This window comes from Xiphophorus couchianus, chromosome 6 (assembly GCF_001444195.1).
Source record: "Xiphophorus couchianus chromosome 6, X_couchianus-1.0, whole genome shotgun sequence".
Classification (NCBI taxonomy): Eukaryota; Metazoa; Chordata; class Actinopteri; order Cyprinodontiformes; family Poeciliidae; genus Xiphophorus; species Xiphophorus couchianus.
The window spans coordinates 26,155,984-26,165,671 of NC_040233.1; the positions used below are offsets into that span (position 1 = coordinate 26,155,984).

Genomic DNA, 9,688 nt, shown 5'->3' on the forward strand with positions numbered 1-9,688 from the left:
CATACGACACTGAATATACAAGATCCGCAGACCTGTGATTTGGGTTTGGAGACGCCAGTGGTGGCTAACAGAATCAGAACGGTTCAGCTTCATTATTTGTAAATCAGATTTTGGAGACATTCTGTAGTTTGTTGAACTCTTTCACATCAGCCCCCACCTGGGTAATGTCAAAATAGGTTTTGTAGTGCAGTGTTAATGTTTTTGATAGATTTGTTCAAATGTGAGTGAAAGCATTTTTAATTTAAAATTTCTATGCTTTTATTGTTTTTTTAAATCAGGTAAATTATAGGAGAAAGTAGGTATTCGATGTAATATTTACATCATAATTAATTTGTTGATATTCATCAACCCACCTCCAGCCTCTGGTGGAAGTGTTCTTTGCTCTGGTCAGCAGGGACTTGGTGATGAAATCGTATTTTCAGACTCTGCAAAAGAAGAAAAAAAAAGGAACTGATGCCAGAAAAAGAACTAATAAAAATCCAATAAATATTCTGGTAAAAAATTTACTAAATAAAATGAAAACCTCTTGGAATACGACATATAAAAACATGTTAATTATTCCTGTAAAGATGCTACAAAACAATGAAGTCATGCAGAAAACCTAAACATTTTAATGTAAATGCAGATATTTGCTACCTTGTTTTGAAATTTCCACATGCTTCCAAAATCACATTGATTTATGTCAGCATTGACATTTCAAAAGATGAATTTATAAATAAAAATAACTGCTGCAATTATTTGTCACACAGACCTGTTTAAAGGATGTTTCCCCATCCTCTCATACACACTTCTCTTAAAAGTTAGACTTCATAAAATCAAGTTTTAAATCATTTTAAGTTGCTTGACTCAGCTGGCACTTATCTGCTGCATATTTCATTTATCTGACACTGAACACTACGTTCTCAGAACATGCTGGATATTCCATTAGTTCAAGGTTTTCAGCAGCTGAAAGTTTCAGAGTGTTGGACAGTTTACTCTGGATACCTGCTCCAACTCTGTTTACCGAGGAGGAAGGAAAACGACAGATCTAGCAGCCACAGTTCTGGCCCTCTTTAGCTGTGATGTTTCTCTGTGGGTCATCTGGTCGGTTAAAGCACCTCAGGCAGAACTCAACTGAATTGTGGATTTCATAAACGTACAAAAAAATCATTTGGACTTTTTTTGGATTGTAATACGTTTCTTGAATTAATTTCCCTAGGGAAATGTGCAATGTCAGGCTTATTTGTAACAACAGCAACCATTTAATTTATAATTTTGAGGATTAAAAATGTTCCCAAAGTGTGTCCGTTTTCCCATCCTCACTGTATATCTCACCTATGCATATATTACACAGGGAAACACAGATTCTTTAAGCCATTTTCCTTAGCAGCTTATTCATAAAAATCCATCTTCTTCTGTTTATCTGGGGTCGGGTCGCAGGGGTAGCACCCTAAGAAGGGAGTCCCAGACTTCCCTCTCCCCAGCCACTTGTTCCAGCTCCTCCGGGAGAACCCCAAGGCATTCCCAGGCCAGCCGAGAGACATAGTTCCTCCAGTGTGTCCTAGGTCTTCCCCAGGGCCTCCTCTCCCCCATCCCAGTGGGATGTGCCCGGAACACCTCACCAGGGAGGCATCCAGGAGGCATCCTGACCAGATGCCTGAACAACCTCAACTGGCTCCTCTCGATGTGAAGGAGCAGCGGCTCTACTCTGAGTCCATCTCGGATGACGGAGCTTCTCACCCTATCTCTAAGGGAGAGCCCAGACACCCTATGGAGAAAACTAATCTCGGCTGCTTGTATCCGTGACCTCGTTCTTTCGGTCATGACCCAAAGCTCAGACCAGTTGGGTGAACTCCCAGGCACCCTCCAGGACCCTGCTGAGGATGTAGAGCTGGTCCAGTGTTCCACCACCAGGACGAAAACCACACTGCTTTTCCTGAATCCGCGGTTGGACTATCTGACGGACCCTCCTCTCCAGGACCTCTGAATAGACCTTGCCAGGGAGATTTCAGAGTGTGACCTCATTGTAATTGGAGCAGACCCGCCAGTCCCCTTTGGACCACTCCAGTCCAGGGGATTGGTAGACTCATAAAAATCACAAAGTTAAAACATCAGAACAATAAGGATTAAAAACAAGAGACTGATGTCATATATTTGTCCAAATGTTTTACAGATAATTACTATTTACCTAGAAGATTGAGAAAGCATATACTGAAAACCCCTTAATATGGTTCACCTTCAGACCACAATTTTAAAAACTTGGTTTAGGACCAAGTTGCCTGAACAATGTCTTGCAGTTACGAGCAAAGGAAGGAAGCAGCAGAGAAGAAAACAGCAGAGAGGGAGAGACTGGTGCTGCTGTAGTTATGCTGATGCAGAAATGTTTTCAAATACCATATTAGTCCATAAATTATATGCATAAGACAAGTCATTTTCTTGTTTTGGTTTAACAGACAGTCTGTGTGCCAACCTCAGATTGCACTAGAGCTGAAACCCGCATTTCTAAATCATAGCATATTCACTTGCAAAATATGTTTAAAAATAATAATAATAAATTCTATTTCGCTTTTTCACAATTGAGAAAATGTTAGTATGGAAATAGGGATGTCAGCAATGGAAAAGTGTCAGAGCGTAAAAACAAGAAAAAAAATAAATAAAGAAAAACACTGAATTTATGAAAAAGTGAAAATAATATGGTGAAAGAAGAGAAGCAGTGCAGGAGGAAAGTGTCAGAAGGGAGTGGGCAGAAATGGACTGCTGGGAGGTTCACACCAAAGGTCAGCAGCAGCCAATCAGGGCAGCCAGGGCTTTGCTTCCAGCATCGCTCCACGGGCCTGATGGAAAATCCCACTGAGCAGCCGCTGACCTCAGATAAAGAGGACTGGGAGTAACATGAGATCGAAGGAATAAGAAAGAGAAGGAAAAGGAAACAGGTGAGGGAAAAAGAAAGAAAGAGAAAAATAGAAAAGACTTTACAAATAAAAAGTGATAATTTCAGATTCAGTTGACAGGAGCCAAGGCTGTTGCTTAGAAATGGAAGTGAAACAAATGCTAGGAGTAGAAAGTAGTGTTTTGGTAAAAAAAAACCATTTGACTCAGTAGGAGAAACGGTAAACTTATCGGATCCAGACTGACTCTGCTTCATGTAATGACCTCACTGCACAGTTAATATTGCAGAGTGCAGAAAAAATTTCTTTTCCCAGGTCAGAGTGACATTAAACAATAATTACAAGTCAAAATGTGAACTTGAACATAACTCAGCATGAACATAACTTGTCTTTCAGCCAGTGTAAACATTTTGCCAGGTGTTTTTTTAAAGTCATGGCTAAAAGATTTGCAGCGACATTTATGTTTATGTTTTCTTGGAAAAACATTTAAATTTATTACAGGAGTTTAAATTTCTAAAGTTAATCCTTCTACATATATTCAAGTTTGGCGTCTTCCGGAAGAAAACTGAAATTACAAGGACTGAATATATTTTTGTCGGTACCAAAACGTTTGTCCTGACTGAAAACATTAAGAAACAATTGAAAAATAATTGAAATATCAAGTCAATTATGTTTAATCAAACCCAAAAACAATTTAAAACAGAAATAAGTTAATGAACAAGAAACTAGGGTTTTGGTTACTTGACCAAAACAAAAAATATATCAAAGCTCAGGCTGAGGTGTTTTCTCATGGTTCCTGCACTCAAAATGATAGCAGAGATTTATCTAAAGAAAAGGTGCAATCGTGTCTAAAACCTCACTTAAAAACATTTTAATAGAAAATAAATTAAAAGCGAATTTTGAAACATTTTGCACTTTTACACCAAAGGATTGATTCTATGATTTTCAACCCAAACAGTACAATGCACACTGAAGATCCAGTTGTCATATTTCCACTATTATCTAAGTGTTTGGGACTTTTACTTGTTGCATATAATGCTTCTTTTAGAGCCTCCTACATTAGTTTTGAATAAATTTAATTTCCTTTTTCTGCCACTGTTCCATTCTTCAATGGACAAACTGACTGGGAGAAACTGCAGCTATTGTTTCAACTTGTTTTGTTCTTTCACGTCACTTTGTCACAGAAAATGATACATTGGTGCAAAAAATACCAAACACAAATTTACTTAACTTTCCCATTCCTGCTATAAATAGCAAGTCAAGAAAACAAAGTATGTACAACTGTGATATGTTTTGTTCTTTGAAACATGACACATTGTGCAAGCATTTATTATACAATGGGGAGGAAAAAACAGCTTTAGAAAATCTATGTAAAACGTTTAAGTCGCAGGTACTTAAGGACTTTAAGTTCTCAGTAGTTTGAGACTCCCATGCAGCCTCCAGTACCTACATGATGTAATAAACATGGATGGACAGAGGTTTTCTATGAGTGCTTCATCTGTGTACTGATTTTAAATACAGCAATGAGCACAGTCATGGCAGTCATGGACTCAAAATCCAAAATGTGTGTATTTTTCAATGATCAACGTAGGGAAATTACATTGATGTTTGTGCTGCTGTATTTGACAGTCTGAAAGGTGGAGCACATTCCCACATTTAAACCACAATCTGAACACTCACAACTTTCTTTTATTCTCCCAGCAACCAGCACAGCTCACCCATGCTGCAGTTTCAGAGGAGGGGGGACTTTCCCCAGATGGGACAACTAATCCATCCTGATTTCTATGTACACAGGGCCTTAGTCTGATGTTTACTGGAGTGGAGAATGAGGATTCTGTGATGCAGCAACAGGTGTGTGCAGGTCCCGTGGAATGGATATGCTGCAACTGCAGCAACCACACTCCACGGATCCCCGGGCTCACTACGGTAAATCAGAACCTCTCCATCCTCTCCAGCTGGGTAGCTGTTAAACACTATGACAAACGGGCAACCCCACTGTGATCTAATGCATATTTTAAATAAAGTGCTAGCTTAAGGTTGGTAAAATTTAAAATTATTGCTGCACACAGTACTGATCTTAAAGGAATTTCAGGAATATTAATAGTAGCAGTAATATATTAAAAGTGACAGATTAGTAGATATATGTCATAACAAAGAAACGTAATGTTTTTTTTCACACTTGGAAAAAAAACATATATAAAAAAACAAGTAGGCAAAATTTGTGAAGGAATATGAGTGGAGGTCAAGTATGCAGGAAGGCCTTAATTCTTTAGATAAAAGATAAATATGAGTCTAGAAATGCATTTTTATATCTAAAAGAAAAACAGTGTGACAAAAATAACACTTTCATCTTCTATACTTCACCCGAGAGAGCAACTTAGAGATGGCTGCTGAAGGAAAAATGCACTGACCTCTGCAAGGAAAGAATGGAATAAATTCAATTTTCTAACTTTCTCTTATAAATACCTACATTGACTGTGAGCGCATGATGTATTCACATCAAACAGTTCAGTGTTTTTGCTAAAGTTGCCCCCAAACATGAGTTTAAAATGTGTCAGCAAAATAGGTTTTTACATCTTTGTGTTCCTTTGTTTCATTTGTAAACTGGTGAATTTATTTCGCTGAAGGCTGGAAGCCAAATACTGCAGAGAATTGTTTTCTTATTAAGAGTACATTGACTTTAGGGTAGAGGTTTAGTATTTTGGATATAAACTTCAGAATGCTTGTTTGTGTGTTTAAAAATGCATTTTTTATGCTTACGCGTATGAAAGAAATAAACCAAAGCGATATGAGCTTTTTTGTGCATGTATTTGTGTTTGTCTTTTGAGCCTCTGCAAACCTAACAGCAAAAGCAATGTAATACTGTCTGTTTACCAGGCTTTCCCACTAAAATAGTGTATTCTTTTAACAGTGCTGCAATGTACAGTCCATAAGACAGAAGAGACAGCAGTGGTAATGCACTGACCTACGCAGCAACCAGTTTAACACCCAACAACGCTAATAGTTTTAGGATAATTACAGCTGATCCGTTGCACAGTGGCGCAGTTGGTAGCACTGTTGCCTTGCAGCAAGAAGGTCCTGGGTTCGATTCCCGGCCGGGGTCTTTCTGCATGGAGTTTGCATGTTCTCCCTGTGCATGCGTGGGTTCTCTCCGGGTACTCCGGCTTCCTCCCACAGTCCAAAAACATGACTGTTAGGTTGATTGGTCTATCTAAATTCTCCCTAGGTGTGTGTTTGTGTGTGGATGGTTGTTTGTCCTGTATGTCTTTGTGTTGCCCTGCGACAGACTGGCGACCTGTCCAGGGTGTACCCCGCCTCCCGCCTGGAACGTAGCTGGAGATAGGCACCAGCAACCCTCCCGGCCCCATTAGGGACAAGGGTGCACGGAAAATGGATGGATGGATACAGCTGATCCTGCATCCTCAATCCACAACTGACTGACCGTCAGCTCATATTAAAAGGAAATCTTTTCACTATTTGAAAAAATGTTTTGTTTAAAATCCACTTAACTGTTTTCTGATTGATTGTATTAAGAAAAGTCTGGATCGTAAATGTATCTCCTGGAAGTCCAAATCCTTTTGGGGGATGTAAGATATTTTTGATTTAGTACTACTTTATAATTACTGATTTAATGCTCTTTTGGTTGGAAATGAACAGGAGACATAAAAGAGTAAAAATACTTTCTTTTAGGATTAATTATGTAGAATAGAAACTGATATTATAAAGTTCAAAGCCTTTAAAGCAGCCATATTCATATTTAGAATTGATATTACAGGGATTTGTTATTTTACAGTAGGATTTTTTTATATGTGAAAGTCCACATTAAAAGTCAGAGTCTGTTTCTTCCATGTTCTGGATAATAAATATGCGTCTCTCTTCTGTCCAGATTTCTGGATAAAACACGTCTCTATTCTCTGTCACTGGCTCCTTGCTGCTTGCCTCCCAAACACTGTCCTACCTCAGGGATCCCGTCCACATGTGGCTAAGTGTGTTTCCACTGCCTCCTCATTTCAGAGGAAAGGAGAATCTGGGCCCTCGGGGCATTGCTGTCTAATGAGACACTGGCTGCTGTGCATTTGTCCTGTCACAACAGAGAAACTGTACCTTTCTGCTGCCGCCGAAGCTGAGTTACCTCAGCGTGGAAACCGGCCAGGCTGCAGCATCTTTGAAAGGATTTAGTGCAGCTGAGCGTGAAATCCCAGTGTCTCATGGTGGATGTCCTTATTTTAACAGATGTTGTACTCACAACCACCTGGAAAATGACATGTATGATCATCTAAGGCCTTTCCATCTGTTGGTTCTTTGTTTGTGCATTGTTGACTATAAAACCCACATTTCCTGCAAACCAGACAATGGCTGACATATTAAAAAAATCAATGAATCACGTTGTTTGCTTTAGATTCATCATTCAGAAGTATGCAACATTACTATTTTGAAAAAAAATAAATAAAAAAGATATTTCTGCTAAATATCTCAGCAAAACTAAAGTCCTGAAACTGAAGTAAAACTGCTAATTGTATTAATTTGAAAGGAATTAAAGATTTCACAATAAGTCTGAGTAGTATTTAAAATAAAACTGCAGAAAATAAACAAGACCTTCTCAGTGCATCACATCACCTTCATCCTGCACTGGTGCAAGTATTGTGCGTCTATCTTACCACTGATTTAGCAGCAGAGTCTTTTCACCAATAGTGGACTGCAGCAAAGTTTTCAGCTTGGAGATAACCTACCGAAAAACACAGATACATTTATTTTAATTAGCTACATTTTGTTATCTGTGATGCCAATAAATGTGGAGGGCTTCTCTAAAGAGAGCATGCTTGATCTTCAACAGTCAAACTGGTTCAGTTTACACTCAACTATTCCAGATGTTATTTTTCTATTGCAACAGGAACATGTTGTATTAATGCAACACTTCTGATTTCTTTCTTTAATTAAGGATTTTACCATCATGTGATGTGAACCCGGCTCCAGTGACATTCAACACAAACACATTAAACACAAAGACAGAAGACAAAAAGATACCTTCTAAAATTCCTTTTGAGACATAAAAAAATGACTTCACTGAATAAGATAAACTTATGATCAAACTTAACTATATTCCAGGACCTATCTTAACTCTGCATTCTTAATGTCAGAATGTCAACAAATGATTAATTTGAAATCAATCTCTCAGTGGATTCTTAGAAAAGACATACTGTGAACCTAAAATATGAAAAAAAAAAACTAGAAATATTTGCAAACTATTTTTTCACCCTCTTATTTTCTTTTTCTATATATTTTCAGAACTGTAAAATACTAAATCCAGTGGGAAGCATTTCCAGACTTCACCTTGTTATGGGTTTGAAACACTAAAAGTTCACAAATACAAAGGTAAAAAACATAAAAATAACCACAAGAGACCAAAATAAGTCTTTTTTTTCCCTTTTAGTTTGGATGGCTAATAAAATGTGTGAACACAAACTATTTTACTTACAGCCACTTGGGCAACACACTGGATCTAAGAAGAAGATACAACTGAACTGAAATAAATACAGCATGAATTGTCTTCCATGCTGAATAGCAAGCAGTTTTATCCATTGTTTTGGCTGCAGCATCATCCATTAAGACATTCAGTTTGTGAAAGACCTAAAAAAAAAAAAAAGACATAATCACAGCATCACAAACTGATAAAGACCTGAGTCTGCAGGGGGAGAGAGGTGCTGGATGTTGGAGGGAAGCTGTGGCACAGACGTCAGTGTGTAGCTGTCAGCGCTCTCAGGCATGTCGGCTCAGAGCCGAGGAAGGAGGGAACCCCCCACCGAGAGGAAAGTCCAACGAATAACTCATCACAAAGAAGCATGACTGCATATGTGTGTGTGTGTTTCAGCGGGCGTGTTCACGAGTGTGAGAGGCAGAGGGGGAATTACAGCACAGCTCCACATCCATAACCGCATATTTCATATCTTCATTAGCAATTATTTCAGAGGCTTAAGCTAATTGGTTTTCCTTCAGGTTCTTGGAATATTTTTTGGGAACTATTACCTGCACGTGACAGTTCTTCAGAGCTGCATTACTTCGACTTTCATTAAGTAAAGCTGGTTTTATATTGAACACTTTGCCATAAAAGAAAAGACTTTGTAAGAAAAAAAGCTGATGCTGAAATGGAAGCCTGTTAGGGCCTCTCCAGCCCCTTTCTGTCTCCGTCTTCCTCCTGGCTTTGCTTTTCTGCTCCGTGCTCTGTTCAAGGTCAGCGGCTTCCCAGCAGGACGTCTGATCAGAGGGATGAGCCGTGGCTGCAGGCGGGAGGTTTCCTGCACCTTGCAAGACGTCGCTGCGGGCGGCCGGCCGAACGCCTTCTTATCCTCGCCTCTCCCTCTTTACTCATGAATGAGGGCCGAATCACAGTTAAGACGCGGACTGTGGAGTCTTTCTTCCCTTAAATAGTGGTGTGGGAATAAATGAGGACAAAGTCGTGGAAAAACGTGGGTGGCACCAAATAACTCTCATACCTTGCGAAAACTTGAGCGTAACCCTGAACTGAGATCTAACGCATTCAAACGCACCAGACCTGCACACACTTTTCTGTTTGTTCCTTTCCACTTCCGCGTTGCTATGGTTACATCACAATACATGAGGTATTCATATTAAGAGGGAAAAAATGATCAAGGAGGCTTAGCTGCTTTTCTAAATGCAACTATAACAGTGAAATTTCCATAGCGTCCTAATATTTCCAGCTGGTTGATGGTGTCTCCAGCCGGGATCTCCGAAATATGAGCAGCAGATAATAAAACCGCCTTGAAATTGTGAAGAAAATATCAATGATTTATGGCTGAAATCGG

At 39.1% G+C, this 9,688-nt stretch overlaps 1 long non-coding RNA gene across 1 annotated transcript; it reads right to left on the reverse strand.

Annotated features, from left to right (window-relative positions):
• Positions 1-301: 301 nt before the first annotated feature.
• Positions 302-9,421, reverse strand: LOC114147019 (uncharacterized). The gene is made up of 3 exons (XR_003596006.1): positions 8,545-9,421; positions 7,526-7,593; positions 302-425 (listed from the first exon to the last, which is right to left on the reverse strand). It is a non-coding gene; the product is annotated as an uncharacterized LOC114147019 (long non-coding RNA).
• Between the last annotated feature and the right edge of the window lie 267 nt (positions 9,422-9,688).